Below are 17,530 nucleotides of genomic sequence, written 5' to 3'. Positions count from 1 at the left end.
AGTCCAGCCTATAATGACAGCCCCAATTCCTGACCCACAGCTTGACCACTGGTTCAAATCCTGCCTCTGCCCCAGCATGACCCTGACCCTCAGACTCTTCTGTAAAGGAGGCAGTGCACGCCATACTGCTTAGTCCATGCTCGGCAGGCGGAGGCTGCTGACACTCACGACTCTAGATCCCAAGTCTGGGGATCTGATTCTAACCCATTTCTGCCACTACCTTGCTCAGACCATGGGACAGCTTCTCCGAGCCTTGAATTTCTCAATATCGGGAGGATGATGATGAAACAGCTCCCTCCTGGGCTTGTGCCAAGATGAAATAAAATGAGGAAACACTCCACTGCCTTCAGGAGCAATGGCAGGGGACACTGGGAATGCTGCTCCAGGCTTAGTGACCCCGGGGGGCTGGGGCCAATGCCAGGGGAGCCAGCACCACTGCCAGCCCTCCGCCCACCAATCCCCAGCCTGCAGTTTGGGGAGGTTTCTCCCAGGCTGGGTGGGTCAGGCTGCCGGCACCAGGGGCCTCGGCCCCTCACGTGCTGCCTGTGACCCCCTTACTGTCTTTAGAGAACTTTCCCAGGTGCCTTGTAGCTGGTGTCTTTCTCACGACAGCCTGTCCTCGCCTAGGGGACTCCTTCCACACAAAGGGAGACTGGAAGCCCCATTTTACAGATGAGGAAACTGAGGCCCTAAGAGGTTTTGAGACAGATTCAGCTCATAGATAGTAAAGCTGGAACTAGAAGGCGAATCCTCAGACTCCCAGATATCTACTCCCCACCCACCCACCACCCCCAGGCACCCGGCCTTCTTCCAGCCCGCGGAGGGCCCTCAACCCAGCCCAGGCACCAGGTCTGCACCGCCCAGGCGCAGACTGCGGAGCTGTCCAAGGTCCTGAGCAGGCCCAGTCCTGCCCCCAGCCACCTTCCTGACCCATCCTCCACCGCCCCCTCCCCCCGCACCCACCCCCTGGATGTCAGAGAAGACCATGAGGCGTTGGACCTGCCCCGTGTGGCCTTGGAGTCTGCGCTTCCATTCTCAGAGCCTCAGTTTCATTTCCTGAAAAATGGGCGCAGCGTGGGGCAGGCAAGGAGGTGGCTCCCATTTAATAAATTTCCATTGGATCAAGCCCGGCGCGGACAAAGCCAGAGACCCAGAGGGGTTTAGGCCCACCCTGCCCTTGAGCTAAGGGCCCAGAGGGCATGGGGCGTGGAACAAACAGTGACCACACACCGCTGGGCAGGGGGGCGGGGAGAGACGAGGCTGGGGGAACACACTGGGACGCCCAATCTCTCCTGGGTGGCAGAGAAGGCTTCCCAGGGGCGGTTCTTGGGGAGGGCCAGGGAACAAGGGCAGGGGAGGCAGGTTTCTCCCAGGCTGGAGAAGTAGAGGGTAGTGTAGAGGGGAGGAGGGAGGGCAAGAGGCCCAGGGCAGGGTGGGACCCCTGGTTAGATCCCTGGGGCGGTGCAGTGGGGCCTGAAGGCCGGAAGCTGGCATGGAAGGGCAGGGGAGAGAGGGGAGGCCTGAGCACGGGCACGGGGGTGGCGAGGCGGAGCCCATGGGGACAGAATGGTCAGGGCTCCCTGCCTTGCTGGATACAGTGACTAGAGCGTGCGCTCACCGCGTGCCTCCTCCCCTCCACGCCCCGCGCCACGACTTCCCACGAGTCTCCCTGTCTCATTCTCCCAACACCTGCATGGCGTGGGCCAGGGTGCAGGGACTGGGGGCGCAGTGGGGCACAGGCTGCCAATGTCCCCCTCCAGCCAAGCCAGCCAATGGCTCCTCTTCTGTCCCTGAGCTCAGCATCCACATCCGGGAAACAAGTGAAGGTACCACCGGCCTCCTGGGAACTGGCGAAGGCTGGCAAAGCCAAGACACGCCCTCCACCATCGGGGATATGTTTGACATCTGCCAGGGCCCGTGCGAGCTCGTGACACCTCCCCCGGGGCGGCTCCGGGCATCTGCGGGACCCCTCGTTGTCCTCTCTCTGGGCCAGCCGCTTCAGGAGCTGCCCCCCCCCAGCACGGCAGAACACGCGGGCCCTCGTCCTCGCGTGGACCCCGCCAGCATCATCCGCCCACCCCAGAGGCCGGCCGCACAGGAGCCCTGGCTTCAAGCAGGCTGTCTGACCCCAGAGCAGGGGCGCTGAGGGGGCAGGGGGGACCGAGGGGGGCGCTCCCGAGACCCGGGAAAAGGACCTGGTTTGGGCTGGGGGAGTTCCCCAGATCCCTGCGGGCTCCCAGCCCCGCGTGCCCACCCCCTCCCCGCTCACACCAGGGGGTGCTGTGGGAGTCTCGGATAAGAAGAGGCTCAGGGCACACACCTGGGTCCCAGCGCAGGTATCCGGGCAGGCCTCAGGGCCCCAGGGCAGGTGCAGACCCTGGAACGGATGCCCTGGGCAGGGGAGAGCCGGGAGGTGATGGAGGGGGGCATGGGCAGCGTCGTCGGGCCTCGCCTCCCACCCCCCGGCCCCACATCCAGCACCACCCACCTCCCGAAAGTACCCCCCAATCCTTCCCTCCTCCAGGCCCTCAGGCCTTCCCTGGGCTCCCCACCCCCACTGTCTGCCGTGTTCTCCACCCGCAGTCAGTCTACTCTGCCCGGGGTTGTGCCTCTCCCCTGCTTGGGAACCCTCGCTGACTCCCTGTTGCTCTTCAGTCTGCTTCCTGCTGGGGGCTGGGGGCACCTCGGCCACTAAGGATACACTTACCTGGCCACCCGCCCCTCCCCAACACGGGAACGTGGCTGCACCCCCCCCCCCCCCCGCCTGGGCCGTGGCCACGGCAAGGCATGCACCCCTGAACCTTGTTCAGAAGCAGGAGCAGAGGGAAGTGGACTTGGCCCAGTGGTTAGGGCGTCCATCTACCACACGGGAGGTCCGCGGTTCAAACCCCAGGCCTCCTTGACCCGTGTGGAGCTGGCCCATGCAGTGCTGATGCGCGCAAGGAGGGCCGTGCCGTTCCACGCAGGGGTGTCCCCGCGTAGGGGATCCTCACATGCAAGGAGTGCACCCCATAAGGAGAGCCGCCCAGCGCGAAAGAAACTTCAGCCTGCCCAGGAATGGTGCCATATACATGGAGAGCTGACACAACAAGAAGATGCAACAAAAAGAAACACAGATTCCCGTGCCGCTGACAACCACAGAAGCAGACAAAGAAGACGACGCAGCAAATAGACACAGAGAACAGACAACCTGGGGGGGCAGGGAAGGGGAGAGAAATAAAATAAATAAATAAATCTTTAAAAAAAAAAAAAAAAGAAGCAGGAGCCGAGGAGGCAGCTGGGCAGGCCCATGGGCTCTGCTGGGGTTCCTGCAACCCAGGGGGCCATCCTGGAGCCGGCTCCCGCACCACTCCAGAGCCCCACCCATCTCGCTGCAGCACCCCCACGCCTCGGGAGGCAGTGCAGCAGCAGGGAGGAGCTCCCCCGAGGGGCCCGGCAGGCCCTGCGCTGCCCTGTTGCCTCCCCCGTCAAACGGGGGTAAAGACGCCTGCTCTGAGGCTCTGACCATGGCGCGGGACATGGGCTGCGCGGTGGCTTCCTGCTGGCTCTCGCCCCCAGCAGGGAGCGCATCAGTGCTGGTCCCGGGACACCAGAGGCCTCTGCCCCAGCACCCCGACCTCAGGGTCCCCGTGCTGTCACTGCCAGCCTCCGGCTCCAGGCTTACCACCCGGTCAACACTTAATGCACCAGGGTGGATCAGACCCAGGGGGTCCCAGGAAGCGCGCATGCACACGCACACATGCACTCCCCGGCTCTTGCCGGCCTGGGATCCGCGACAGGGGAGCCATATCCCTGGGTGAAAGGCAATATGCCTGGGTGAATCGCAGCAGAGGTGGGGCTCCCTTCCAGCCTCCACACACACCCCACTGCCCTCCTGCAGAAGGGAAGCCCCCACCTTCCTGCGCAGCCTTCATGCCTCTGCGCCATGCCTGCCCCCCGCTCCCCGGGGCTGTTCCAGCATTGGGGGTCTCTGCCATCAGAAGGCTCTTCCTTCTGCGGAGCCTGCAGCCTCTGCCCCCTGGCCCCTGCCCCACCCCCAGGGCTGCACAGAACCTTGGGCTCCCTCCAGGCCGGCCCTGGCAAGAACCCCACGGGCCTGCTGCACCTCACTCCACAGCCCCCACCTGCATCTGGGTCTCAGGTAATCCAGCCGCAAGCTCCAGGCCATGTTGGTCCCTTCGTCCAGACGAGCCCCAGGCTCACCCCACAGACAGGGCTAGAGCAGGCATGGGGCAAGGAAGAACCCAGCTAAGTAGTGTGGCGCTGCTGTCGTGGCAGCCATTCACACTCTAGTCTGAATGTTTCCAGCCCTTGCCTGTTTTGAGCCAGAATCATCAATGTTAGATCCAAGAGGGCTCTCAGTGCCCTTCTGTTCCAACCCCATCCTATTCCTCCACTATACAGATGGGGAAACTGGGGTCCAGGTTGAAGAAACAAAGAAGAGGGAATATGTTGCTCCCAGAGGATTCCTGAAGAAGAGGTCAAGGTTAGGGGTGGCGGCAGAAGACAGGCTTTTGTGTTTCTCCATCCAGATTGTTGCCACCCTGTCACTGGAAGCCACAGGGGTTGATGACAAATCTTACTGCTCTAATTCACCAGGATAATCACCCATTCTACACAAGAGGAAAGTGAGGCTGGAGCCACCGTGGGACTTGGCTGAAGCTGCCCGGATCTTCCCGTCCCTGGCGCCCCCTGCAGGCAGCTGAGGGGAAAGGAGGATGCAGTGCACGCAGGCGCCCCAGGGACCACCTCAACCGGACATGGCTCATTCGGCCGCCTCCTGACCCCCATTCCTGCGCCCCCCACACTGCCGGCCTCTGCAGCCCACTCCCTGGGAGGGGGAAAGCTCTGTGCGTGAGCAGCCCCCTGGGCTGGGCACCAGCACCCAGGACGCCGTGCGCCTCCTGACTGCCTGGGAAGGCGGCGGGCATCCCCGGGCTACAGGTCACCTGGGGCGAGAGAGTGGGCTCGCCCGGGGCCACACCTGGAGTCCCTACGGGGCTAGAGCTGCACCCACAGCACCCACAGCCTCCCAAGCGTGGGCTCAGAGCAGACGCCGCCCCCCCTGCAGTGCTCCTTCCTAGGAGCCAGGACACAGCCTCAGAATCCCCTCGCCCAGCAGCCACCGTGCGGGGCAGCCTCTAGAAACAGTGGCTGTGGTCGCTCCTGGCCGGGCCAGGTGCCAGGTGGGCCCAAGGTGCTGGGGCTCCCCACCCAGCCTTCTGCTCCTCTGCTGCCGTGGACCCAAGGCTGGCCCAGAATCCCAGAGCAGCGGGGCCGTGACGGCCGCTGGGCACAGGGGCAGAGAAAGGGGGGAGCCACGGGGCCAGGGGTCCGAGCAGCCGGGGCGCCAGGCCAGGGCTGAGTCCCTGCTCCCCGGACCCCACTGCTGGCGCCCACACCCCCAGTCTCACCTTGCAGCCTCCCCCAAATTCAGGGGAGCCTGCGCCTCTCGGCCTGTCACCACCTGCCTGGCAGGGGCACCCAGGGGCTTTGCCCTTGGGTGTAGTGGCACAGTGGAAAGTTGGTGAAGATCTCGAGGCCATCGCAAGGTTGCCACAGAAGCTGGTGTCTCCCCCAAAGGTCCCGCTGAGCTCCCACCTGCCCGTGGGGCCTCTGCAGGGGACCAGGGCGGTTAAGTCCCCGTGGCATTGGGTCTGCAGCCACCCGGGCTGCACAGGGGTCCAGCAGGCCCTCCACGCCCCCACCCTTCCCCAGAGGCCACTTCAGACCCGCCCCTCCTCACAGACCCCCACCTTGAAGACAGCTATACCGTGTACCCCCCGAGCCACGGAGACCCCTGCTGGCCTGACCCCAAAGTCGCAGCCCTCCCCGACGCCCCTCCTGCCCCCTCTAGCCTCCCCTCAGGGCCCCCCCTTAGCCAGCAACCCCTTCCCCACATCTTCAGGCACTCCTGCTCACCAGCTCCCCTCCTCCAGCACTCACCCTGCTCCTGACCTAAAAAACAAGCCCTCTGTCCGTCTGTCTTAGTTTCTCGGCTGCTAAAACAGATGCCATGCACGACTGGGCTTAACAACGGTTTATCTGCTCACGGTTTGGACGCTAGGAGAAGTCTAAAACGGAGGCCGCGGCCAGACGTGCTGTGGCCCCAAAGGCGGTGGCGTTGTGGGCTCGGCTGCCAGCATTCCCGGGGTTCCTTGGCTTTTCCGCACAGGGCCTTTCTCTTTGGGGTTCCCCTGGACTTCCAGCTTCTGGCTCCTCCTTCCACCTCCAATTCCCGTGGCTTACCAGGACTTCAGCCCCAGTGGACCAAGGCAGCTTCCTTTGCTTTGGGGGCACTTCAACTCAGCGTCTTCATAGCTCCTGCTCCCAAACGGGTTCACGCTCACAGGACCACGGCTTGGGACCCGAACTGGCCTGTTGTGGGGACACGGTTCAATCCCCAGCACCCTCCCACGGCACCTCCAGCTACCGCCCACTCGTCTCCTCCTCCCTACCTCTCCCCACCCCTCCGCAGGCCAGGACAGGGTCACCCACAGCCTCCTGGTGCCCGCGAGGTCTTGCCGAGGCCTTGGCCAGTGCGTCCTGGCCAGGTGGGCCTCTCCCTGCTCTCAGGACTAAGCCCGGCCTCACCTGTGGCCCCCAGATCTGCATGTCCCAGGCCCAGGCCCCACGCCTTCCCGCCCTCTCGTCTCCAGGCCTCCTGCCCTCATCGCCAGGGCTGTCTCCAGACCACCCGCCTTAATTCCTCCAGGGCTTAGCCCTCCGCGCCCCCGACACACACCTCCCACAAAGGTGCCACCTGCCGAGACTGCCACCTGCCAGGCATTATGCCAAGCATGGGCTAGCCAATCCCATCTGCAGTCGACCTTACTTATTCATTGACTCCAAAATTATCTGCTGAGCACCTACTATGCGCCACCCACTGTTTTAAGTGTAGGCGATACAGGGGAGAACCGCAACACAGGTGTTATGGTTCTGTTTCTGCAGATGCGGAAACTGAGGCCCAGAGAAGCGGAGTGCCTGCCTGGGCTCACACAGCTACTTGGGGGAGGGTGCTCGGAGTCCTTGCCCCCCAGGCTCCTCCCACACTGTGGCCTCCCTGTCCCTGCACCCGGCCCCCACCCCCACCCCCACGTGGAGCTACCCCCGGAGCCCAGCACCCTCAGGCTTTGTTCTCCTCTCTGGAAGCCCCCTCCCACCGCCCCACTGCCAGCCTGGCTGCTTCCTCCCCAGAGCCGGTGCCAAGCCGTCAGCTCCTGTCATCGCCCCGAGGGAGCCGGGGGGAGCGCCAGCAACAGCCTTGGCACCCGCCGGCCCCCGCCGCTCCCCACGTGTTCGCCCACCCAGCCTCGGGCCCACCGCTAAGGAGGGGGGGCGGTCAGTGCCGGGGATCCAACCCTCCCGTTACGAGTCAGGCAACTGAGGACACACCAGGGCTCCCTTTCAACTGGCTGAATTAGTCAAATCAACCCATCAAGGTGCCACCCTGTGGAAGACGGTTCCCTCCGCTGGGGCACCCCGTCGCCCTCCACCAGCCCCGCCGAGCCGAGGGCAGGCAGGTGGCCGCTCCCCAGAGCAGCTCCCTTGGGTGCTCATGGCACCTACCCAGGTGCCAGGCAGGCATCCGCCCCGGGGACACCTGGTGACAAAGGGACTTGGGGCCGGGAGGCAGGCCACCCGGCCTCCGCGGCTCGATCCCCGGGGCAGCTGCTTCTCCCCACACTTGGCTGCTGGAGGTGGGACCTCTGTGTCCCCATCCCGACTGGGAGCCCCAGAGACAGCGGAGGGCAGGTGGGGACACAGGCGTCCCGGAGAAGCCAGCAGCCACGGCAAACTGTGCCACGCCCTGGGCAGCGAGTGAGGACGAACGACCCTGGGGCCCCCCAGACCTCATCCAGTCGGAGCCTTTGCTTCCTCCCCTGAGCAAGTGGGAGAAGAGGCCACCTGCTCAGGCTGGCGGCAGGTGAAAGGCGGTGACGGGCGCAGGCCCGCCCCTCCCCCGCCCCCTTCAGAGCCAGGGAGCGGCAGGAGGCCCGCGGAGGCAGACAGACGAGCAGACGTCCGGCTGGGGCTCGGCAGCGCTTGGCAAGGCCCCTCGCCGTCTGCCACCTCGGGGCGGCATGGAGAGACGCAGGCAGTGCCAGCACGGGCTGGCCACAGGACACCGGCGGGGTGGGGGGAGTTGTGTCCGAGTGGGCCACCAGCTGACCCGGGCCCCGAGGGAGACGTGCTCACGGGGCGTTGACACCTCCTCTTTCAACTGGACCCACATCTGAGCAGCTGAAGGAAAGACAGGCTGTTGCCTGCAAGGGAGATGAACTAAAGGAAAAGTCCAGAAACAGGCGTGCGAAAGGGAAAACACAATGGGCTCCGACACCCGGCGGGCGCCTGGGTGGGCGGGCAGCTCTCAGGAACCCCAGCCCCTGCCTCTCCTCCATGGCCCAGGAGAGAATCCCGCCGGGTGCCTGCCTGGGTCAGGGATCCAGGCTGGACCACTCAGCCATGACTGGGGACAGGGCCAATCCCGCGGAAGGGAGAAGCGCCGCTGGCAAAGCAGCAACAGGGAGGGGGTGGGGTCTCCAGTGCCTTCCCGTTGGCAGAGGGGAGGGTGACGGGCCCTGGACAAAACACCCCACAGAGCAGGTCCCAGTGCCCTTGGCCCAGCCCAGACCAAGGCCCTGTGGTGGAGGGAGCCAGGTGTGCAGAGACGGGCATGGAGCTGGTCGGGAGGAAGGCAGGAGGGCTCCGGCAGGGAGGGTGCTGAGAAGGTGGGCGCCGTTCTCTTCCTTCACTTACCAGCGCCTTCCCCAGCCCCGGCCACGTGGAAAGCCTGTTCCGAGGCTGAGGATACAGGGACCAGGGAGGCAAGTAAAGGAAAAGCCAGGTCATCTGGGGACCGCGGGAGCCAGGGAGGGAGTGGCTGGGGACAGACAGGAGCACACGGGGCGTGGGGGCAGGCCGAGGGAGGGCAGGCTGCTGGCCGGGGCAGCGCTTGTGGGTGACGTGGAGGGCCGCGGGCAGGCCGCGAGGCCGCGGGGGACCAGCGCAGCGACCGGGGTCTCCAGCACGAGGTGTCCGGGAGACCCAGGAGAGAGCTGGAGGGACAGAGGCCTGGGCTGCAGTCGGGGACTTAGGGGCGACTGGCACGGGCAAAGGTTATCCAGGAGGCCAAGACGCTGGTCCAGACCACCCCGGAAGTGCCAGGAAGAGAAGGGAACCGGGACTGGGTGCTGAGGAACCCGATATTCAAGGTAGGGGTGCGGGAGGGGCAGCCGCCAGGCAGGTAGGGGGAGAGTGGGCAGGGCCGAGATGAGGAGGGAGGTCGGGAGGGCCCATAAGAGAAGATCTTGGCCTTAACACCTGGAAGGTCACACGTGGCCTTGGGGAGAGGCCCCAAGGGGGTGGGTGATGGGAGTGAGAAGGGAGACGCCCCAATTCGCCATCCCGTGGGAGCGATCCTCCACTCTGCCAAGAACAGGGACCCCAGTGTCCACTGGCAACAGCTTTCCTTGGATGGCTCGTGCTGGGAAGTGGTCACACCCTCTTCCCAGCGTCCTGTGGCCATGGTCCCCATCCCCCACGTGGGTCCGAGGGGTCCGGCTGGCCTTGGCTGCTATGACCTCTCACGGCTGACGGGAACGTCACACACTCCTGCCCAACAGGGAAGTGGTGCATGTCCTGGCGGCGAGTCCTGGTATTCTCCGGGCAGTCCCGAGGTGGCAGTGCCAGAAGTCTGGAGGCTTTTGCCGGCCTCTGGTCCTGGCTCCTTGTCCCGGTCGCCTCCCCTTCCTGGAGAAGGGTTTTGGCTTGGCGACTGGGTGCCACACAGATGGCCCTCTGGAAGCACCCCGGGCCCAGGCGGCAGGAGGAGGCCGGGAGCCCCCCACCGAGGGCGGGCGGGACTGGACAGCCTCGCGCAGGAATCTACGGGGCAAAGGGCGGCCGTCAGGGGGGAGCTCAGCGGCCTCCACGCTCCCTGCCTGGCCCTGGTCCTGCCCCCCGGAGCTGCAGGACCGCGGGCCTGCGGGTGGGAGGTGGAAGGCGTCACAGCCACTTGGGTGGGATCAGATACCGGACCTGGAGGAGGGCTGCGCCCTCTGCCCCGCCCGCTTGCTGGCACCTCCTGCCTGCAGCCCTGCCTCTCCCAATCTGAGCTCCAGGCTCCAGCAAGCTCCTTTCAAGCCCTCTGCCTGGGGACAAACAGCCCCTGGGGTCATGGGGCCCGGTTCCCGGGGCCACAAGTGGAGGCCCAGGAGCCCAGCTCTGCCCCCGGAGGAGAGAGGGAAACCAGAGTCCAGGCCATGGGAGGAGGCTGGCAGCTCCCGCTCAGCGCCCTGGTGCCCTCTCGCCCCTGTGCCCACAGCGCCCCTGCACCCGAGCGATCCTGCGACCCCCGCCACCCCCGTGCCCCCAGAGCGTGACCTGGGGCAAATCCCACCCCTGCTCCAGGGCTGATCCCCCTCTCAGGCCATCTTCCCTGGGCCACTCACTCAGAGCCCGTGGGGTGGGCCACAAGGAACCCCCTCCTCCATCCTAGCCCTGCCCAGGAGTCCCTGCAGGCGCTCGCCTCCTCCCTCTGACTGCCTCAAGCCCCAGGGAGCCCCTGGAGGGATCCCCGGCCATCTGCGGGCCTTGGCTGCCCTCCAGCTTCCCCGACTCACGTCCCCCAGGGGAGGGCCTGACCCTGACCTACCCCTCTTGGGCCTCAGTTTCCTCACGTGTAAAACGGGGCTGGACGGCGGAGGGAAACACAGGCCAGGCTGCAGGGCCAGGTGTGGGAAGAAGGCGGGAGAGCCTGCTGGGAGGGTGGGTGTGGCAGGACAGGGGACTCGCAGGGCAGGCCGAGCCAGGGAGGGGGTCGGGCAGATGGGGGCTCCAGTTCTGACTGCACCGTGTAGGACGGGGTGACCTCGGGCAGGTCATTTGACCGCTCCAAGCCTCTTTGGGGGATTAATTGGGAAGAGTAAGGAGCCTAGGAGGCGTCTGCACACAGTAGGAGCTCAATCAAGGTCAGTCCCATGAGACTCCCCCTGCCACATCTGGAGACTGTAAAGGAAAGCTGCTTGTTCACTTGCCATCCTGCCTCTATCTCTTTCCCACATTCACAGAGTTCTGTCCACTGCTGGGGAGGAGAGTGGGCTCCTCTCCATTTGGGGACATCACTGCCAAGGCCCCGAGGCCCTGAGGCCACACTGGGGGCCCGTTGAGCCCACTGCCAGCCACACGCTGGGAAATCCTTACCAATGACTCTCAGGGAGGTGGGGGAGCCCTGATTTGCAGCGCTTGCCCATTTCCATGGTGTGAATGCTCTCACCCCGGGGGGTCCCCAGCCACCCACTCGCCCAGGGAGCTGGGAACAGCTGTGCACAGACCGTTCTCGTGAGCTGAGGGGAGCCAGCTCCATCCCGTCGCTGCCCGCAGCCCCCCTCCTCCTCAACCCACAGACCCCCGGCCCGTTCCTGCCGCAGGACCTTTGTGCTTCCTGGGGTCCCCGGGCCCGGAACGTTCTGCGACTGTGGCTTGGCCAGTCCTGTTCCTGGTCACCTCCTCAGGGAAGCCCGCCCCGCACAGGCACCCCTGTGGCGTTCCGTGATGTCCTGCCGTTTGGCTCCGGTCATGGCGTCCACCTGCACCGGCAAGCGTGGCTCGCGCTGCCCTGCCCCGCGTGTATTCTCCTGTGTGCAGCCTGCCTCCCCTCGGCGCGGGGCCCCCTCGGGCTTGGACCCGGCCGTGTGGCCGGTGTGGAGCGCGGGGTCTGGCAATGTTAACAGAAGGAACGTGCCACAAGTGTCAGACCTGCCTGGCCCCCCTCCTCGCCCCCCCCAAGCACGGCTGCTCCACTCGGCAGCCCCCTTGGCGGCCCATTGTGGACCCCGTAATGGCACGCTCCTTCTCCCCCCCTGCAGCTCCCTCTGTGCAGAACGACTAGCCCCAGTCCCACTATGCAGCCCCTGAGGACACGGGGGTGACGTCACGACGGGAAGGGGCTGGAAGGGCCTCCTGAGCTGGGGCCCAGGCGGGGAGAAGGGGTGGGGGGGTGGGGCCCAGGGGGGTGGGGAGAGCAGGGAGGCCGTGGCCTGGGACAGAGGGCTGCAGGGGAGAAGCCAGGGGCGTAAGACAGGGGCGCCTGTCATTAGAGAAACTGGGGGACATGAGTTAATCCTTGGGAAGGGGTTCCCAAGGGAGCCTGGGAGAGGAGGCCATGAGCCTGGAGGGGGCTTCAGTGACAGAGGGGCCTGGGCAGGAAACCCTCCCACTGTGCAGCCCCAGGCGGGGACCCTGACCTTGGGTCCACCTCTGTAAAACGGGCAGATACAATAGCCCTGCCACGTGCTTGTCCTGGGGCCTGGGCAGAGACTGTGAGCACACAGCAGGTGCTCAATAACCAGCGCTTTCTGCCAACCTCTGGCTCTGGGTCTCTCCGTCCTCTTGTACGCTCTCTCTTTGCTGGACTTTTCTTACCCACGCCCCATCTTCTGACTCAGCCGACCACCCGCCCAGGCTGCCCACCCAGTGCTGAGCCCAGAGCTTGCCAGGGCCCCCTCCTGAGCCTGGCCAGCCTGGGCTCAGGCTGGGTCACCTGGGATGCCACCCTCTATGGTCCCCTGGCTGGGGCCTGGGCACCAGCCACCCCTCTGGCTGTGGACTCCTGCGCACGGAGCCAGCTGGGGCTGGGGGGGCCCTAGGAGGCCGAGCCCCTGCCTTGGCCCCCACTGATTGCCCCAGCTCTGCCCCACCCTGGTCCTCGGGCCCAAGAGATCCCAAGGAGGGAAGCACCTGCTCCCACAGGTGCCTGGGAAGGGGGACCGTCCCTGGGGCAGGACGCCTGGGCATGGGAGGAGGCATGCGTGGACCTGGGGGGCGGCATGTGCTTGGTGGAGGCAGAGCGTGGGGTGGGAGGGAGCAGGGGGCCCGGCCCAGCCTACTGACGCCCTCCGCTATGAGTCACAAACATTCTCATCAGAAACTTGTCAGCCTCCAACAACTTCCCAGAGAACGGATTTTCTGCATCCAAGTGCATTATGTTAATTTAGTTCCTTGGCCGATCTTCTATCCAATGTGGTTTAACTGTTTCCATTATTATTTTTATTTTCATTATTTTACTGCGCTTATTTTCACTGGGATCAATATTTTTCCCCATGACAGTTTCAATGAGGATTTCATCTTCCGAGCAGTTTTGTAGCCGGGTCACACGTTGCCCAGCAGAGCTTGTGCCACTGTGGGTTTCCAGGGGTGGCGTTCTTATCTGCCGAGTCCACTCGGCACACACGTTGCAAGGTCTAAATCTGGTTGCAAAGATTTGATCCTTCCATCCATTCCTAAATCAATAAGGTTTCGGGTGGGCAGGTTTGATTATTCTCCAAGAAGATTTCTCTCTCTGGATACCAGACCTGGGGTTGACTCTTCGCAGCAAAGACCTTTCAAGCTCTCAAGGCACAGGGTCGGAGCACACGGTGGCATCAAAACCCCCTTGGAGTCAAAATGCCCTGTCAATGCCCAGGTCCTCGGCAGCAGAATCCGCCCTGGAAGAAAAGCCCACGGCGAGCCTCGAGCACCCGATTCCGGCAGGAGCCCCAGCGGCCCGGACCCTGTGGAGGGCGGGCCGTGGTGGGCAGCTGCTGAGATGGCCCCCAGTGATCTCCCTCCCGGATGTGGGAGGACCTGCGGCTTGACGCCCACGAGGGAGCGTGGCCAAGGTGACCGGGCGTCACCTCAGTGATTGGGTGGCGTGAGAGTCTGGCTTCCGTCTGGCCGGCAGCCTCTCTCCCTGGCAGCCTCTGACAAGGTGAACTTGGGAGCAGAAACCCTTCCCCGGGGATGGGGGGTCCTCCAGACGAGACCGCAGACCCCGACCCAGCACGTTCGCTGTGTGCAGCCTTGAGAGCCCTGGAGCAGGAGTGCCTGCCGAGCTGTGCCCAGACCCACCGGCCCCACGGGAGAATAAACGCGGGCTGTTTTCCGCCGCTCAGATTTGTGGTTATTTATCAAGCGGCGTTAGATCAGGAGTACATGAGACAGAACTAGCGGCGGGTGGAGGAGGCGGCATGAAGACATATACTGAGCCCCTACTGTGTGCCAGGCTCCAGCCAAGGGCATTTGTCTTATCCGTTGCTCGCAGTGACTGGAACCAGGATAGCTGACACGAGAGCCCGCTGCCGCAGCCCGGCTCTGGACTGACAACTGGGTGGAGAAGGGGGAGGTGGCCAAGGGCCACCATCCCAGTGCCCTTGTCCTCACCCACACCCTTTCCTTCCTTGGGGACAGCCACCCGCCGTCTTGTCACAGAAATGGCTGCGTGGACACCAATGCAGCTGCAGTATTGGCCACAGACGAGTTTCCCAGAAATGTCATAGTGTACCCGCACTTTTCATAAGTATTTGATTTTTCCAACTGCCTGGTGGTCCATTTGCAGGGCAATCTGAAATACCTGATCGTTTCTCCCTTCACCTGCCATACGGGAAATAGATTCAATTAGAAAAATCTACGGCCAATTTGAAAGCTCTGATTCGTAATTTCCTACAGGGACGACATGTAAATTGCGTGTTATTTAACACCCTTCCGTGGCAGGTGAGTTCCTCAGGGAGCAATTATAATCCACTCGCCACTCTTCTTACAGATTCCTGACAAGGGGAGGCGGAGGAGGGAGGAGAGGAGAAGACTTTTAAGGCTGGTCTCTAAGTAGCTGGGAGACCCCTGAGTTGGAAGGGCCCCGGTGCAGTCAGCTGGCTCGGTGCCGGCCTGCCCACCCACCCCACGGGTGCCCCCACGCCCCCGGCCGCTCCCTCACCACTTGGAAGCTGTAAAACCACTGCAGGGGCCAGAAAGCGGTCACGACACCCACGGCATTCCAGCTCCCCCACCCCCTGCCGTGCGACGAGGCCCCCTTCCTTGACCTTGGCTTCCCTGTGTGCCACAGGGGCACAGGAACGCTCTCCAGCCCGAGCCGTTGGGAGGATCGAGCCCAATAGTGGGTGTAAACCAAGAAGAGGGGGCTTTGCAAACTGCGAGGATGGGAGCAGAGGAGCCCTGGGAGCGAGCGCCCGCTCTTCCGAGGCCCCCGCTCGGGCCGGGCTCTCACCCTCGCCGGCCCACACGCCACCAGGTCTTCCACGGCCGCCCTGACTCCTTCTGGCTCTGGGCCGTCTTCACTATCAGACGTGCTTGCCACACAGTCGTGGCAGACAGGCCCTGTCCCCCCACCTCCGCCCCCACCCCACAGATCTGGATGGGTGTCTCTGGAAAGACGTGCAAGGAGCCTGGACGCTGCGGGCCTCTGGCGGGGCGGGGTGTGGGGGCAGAAAACACAGGGACCTCGTCTTCACTTTTTGCCTTTTGTCTTCCCTCCCTCCCCTCCTCCTTCCTTCCTATCTTGTGCTCAAAAACATGATTTTACCCATTTATTCCTTTCTACAAATGAACACGTGACGAAGAGGCCCTCCCTTCTTCCCCCCACCCCACGTCCCTCCCTCCTGACTCCCCCCACCCCCGGCCCATCTTCCTGCAGCGGGGGCCCCCATTTGTCCATCCAGCCAATCACACGTGCATTCAGACCGCAACTCCTTCGAGCACCTGCTCTGGCCGGTGCCCACGTCCCACAGCCAGGAGGGGTCGTGTCCAGCTGAGCTGCCCTGAGCTGGACCTCGGAGTGGAGCAAAGTCCTGCTGCTCACCCCAAGAGCGCTGCGAGCAGACGCCAAACCCAAGCCAAACACGCTGGCAGGGGGCGCCCCACAACCCACGGCGAAGCGGCAGGACCCCCGCAGGCAGGCGGGCGGGGGTGGGCGCCACCTGCTGGGCACAAGGTAGAAGTGCGCCCGGGCGCCCCCGCTCAGCACCTGCGCCGTCCACACTGAGGATGCGCTGGGGGCGCTGCACCCCTGGGCAGGCGGCCCTGCGCTCCTGCCAAGTGCTGGCGCAGGGTCTCCCTCCCCAGCAAGTCGCTCCCGACGGCCGCCTCGGGTGCTTTTCACAGCTGCGCCCTTCTTCCCATGCCAGGGGTTTGTCAGGGACTCCATTTATCTTCATTTACTCCCCCAACGTGTACCAAGGGGCAGCCCCTGTTCCAGGCATGGGTGACACTGCGACAAACAAGATAGTAATGGTCCTGTGGGCTCTGCGGGCAGGAGGCGGAGATTAAACAGCTCACTGCACAAGGAACCCTTAATAACAGGCATAATACCTTGCGGGGAAGGAGAGGGGCAACATTGTCTCAGTTGCTCACCCCCTGAGTTCTGCAAGGAAGAGACAATTGCTATTTTACAGATGAGGCCCAGAGAGGTGGAGTGACTTCCCCAATGCCACACAGCAAGAGGAGGTGGAGCTTGGAGAGGGACCCAGGTCCACCCAGGGGGCCGTGAAGAGTCCGGGTCCCCTGCAGGCCTATGGCTAGGATGCTGGCATAGCCCCACTCCTTCCCTAGAGAGGCCCCAGGGAACGGCTGTCTCCGAAGGCAGGATTTCAGTAGGTTAGACCCAGGTCTAACCTGTGCTCTCCTCCCACCCGAGGGGCTGAGCAGAGAGAAGGCCACGGGCTTGACCACCACCACCAGAGATGACCTCCACCACCCCCTCCAGGCCCACCGGCCCCTTTCCACCGAATGAGCCTCCCTCCTGCAGGGGCGAGGAGGGGGCTGCAGGAAGGCGGGCCTCTGGGAAGCTCCACCCCCTGCCGGGCCCCCCTTTCTGCTGAGCTGTCATCATCCTCTGCCCTCTCCCTGCCGTGGTGAGGTCAGAAGCGCACAGGCCCCCCAGTGGCGCTCTCAGACCCCCCAAGGGAGCCTGTCTTTGGGAGACCGAAACCCAAACGGTTTGGAGATGGTGGACACGAGGAAGAGTCACCGGTGCGGCTCACAGTGCCACAGCCAGGTCGGCCGGGCCTCCCTTTGGGACAAAGGGGCAACCTGCCCCCGTGGCGGCCCCACTTCGCCTTCGCCTTCCCCTCCCCCTCCGAGCTCAGCCCGTCCCCCTACCGGCCGACCCTCCCGGAGCTGGAACCCGAAGCCCCCTGATCCGTGCACCTCTCCTTGCGGGTGGCGGGGGAGACGGGCGCTCCGAGGACAGGCCGCAGGTCCCAACCCAGCTGGCAGTCCCAGCACTGCCACGTCGTGGCTGTGTGTCCCGGGCAGGTTTACCTAGCACCCAGCAGGGGCTCCGTCTTGTCATTTGAGAAACGAGGGTGACGGCAGAGAGGCCTCCTGGACGGTTGTGGCCGAGCCGGGGCCGAGAGCTCAAATAGTGTCGGCCCGACGGCGACTTTGCCCAGCCTCGCCGCGACGGGCTCCCCAGACGTGGGAGGAAGCAGGGACGCGCAAACGTCGACCGGTCCCCGTGCACAATCCTTGTGTTTTTGCGTCCACTACGCCCTCCCCAAAATCCCTGTTCCCGTACCAGGGTTTTAATCGGGGAAACTGGGGCTCGGAGAGGGAGACTGACATTCCAGCGTCACACAGCAAGTAAAGGACCGTGCTGGACTCAAACCGTGGTCTTCGGCGAAAGTCAGTGTGCGCACATCAGGGGACCCCTGGGACCCCAGGTCCCCGTCCTGGTGGAATCCACAGACCCCCTTGA

Source organism: Dasypus novemcinctus, chromosome 12 (assembly GCF_030445035.2).
Source record: "Dasypus novemcinctus isolate mDasNov1 chromosome 12, mDasNov1.1.hap2, whole genome shotgun sequence".
NCBI lineage: Eukaryota > Metazoa > Chordata > Mammalia > Cingulata > Dasypodidae > Dasypus > Dasypus novemcinctus.
Note: the sequence above shows the minus strand (reverse complement) of the source record.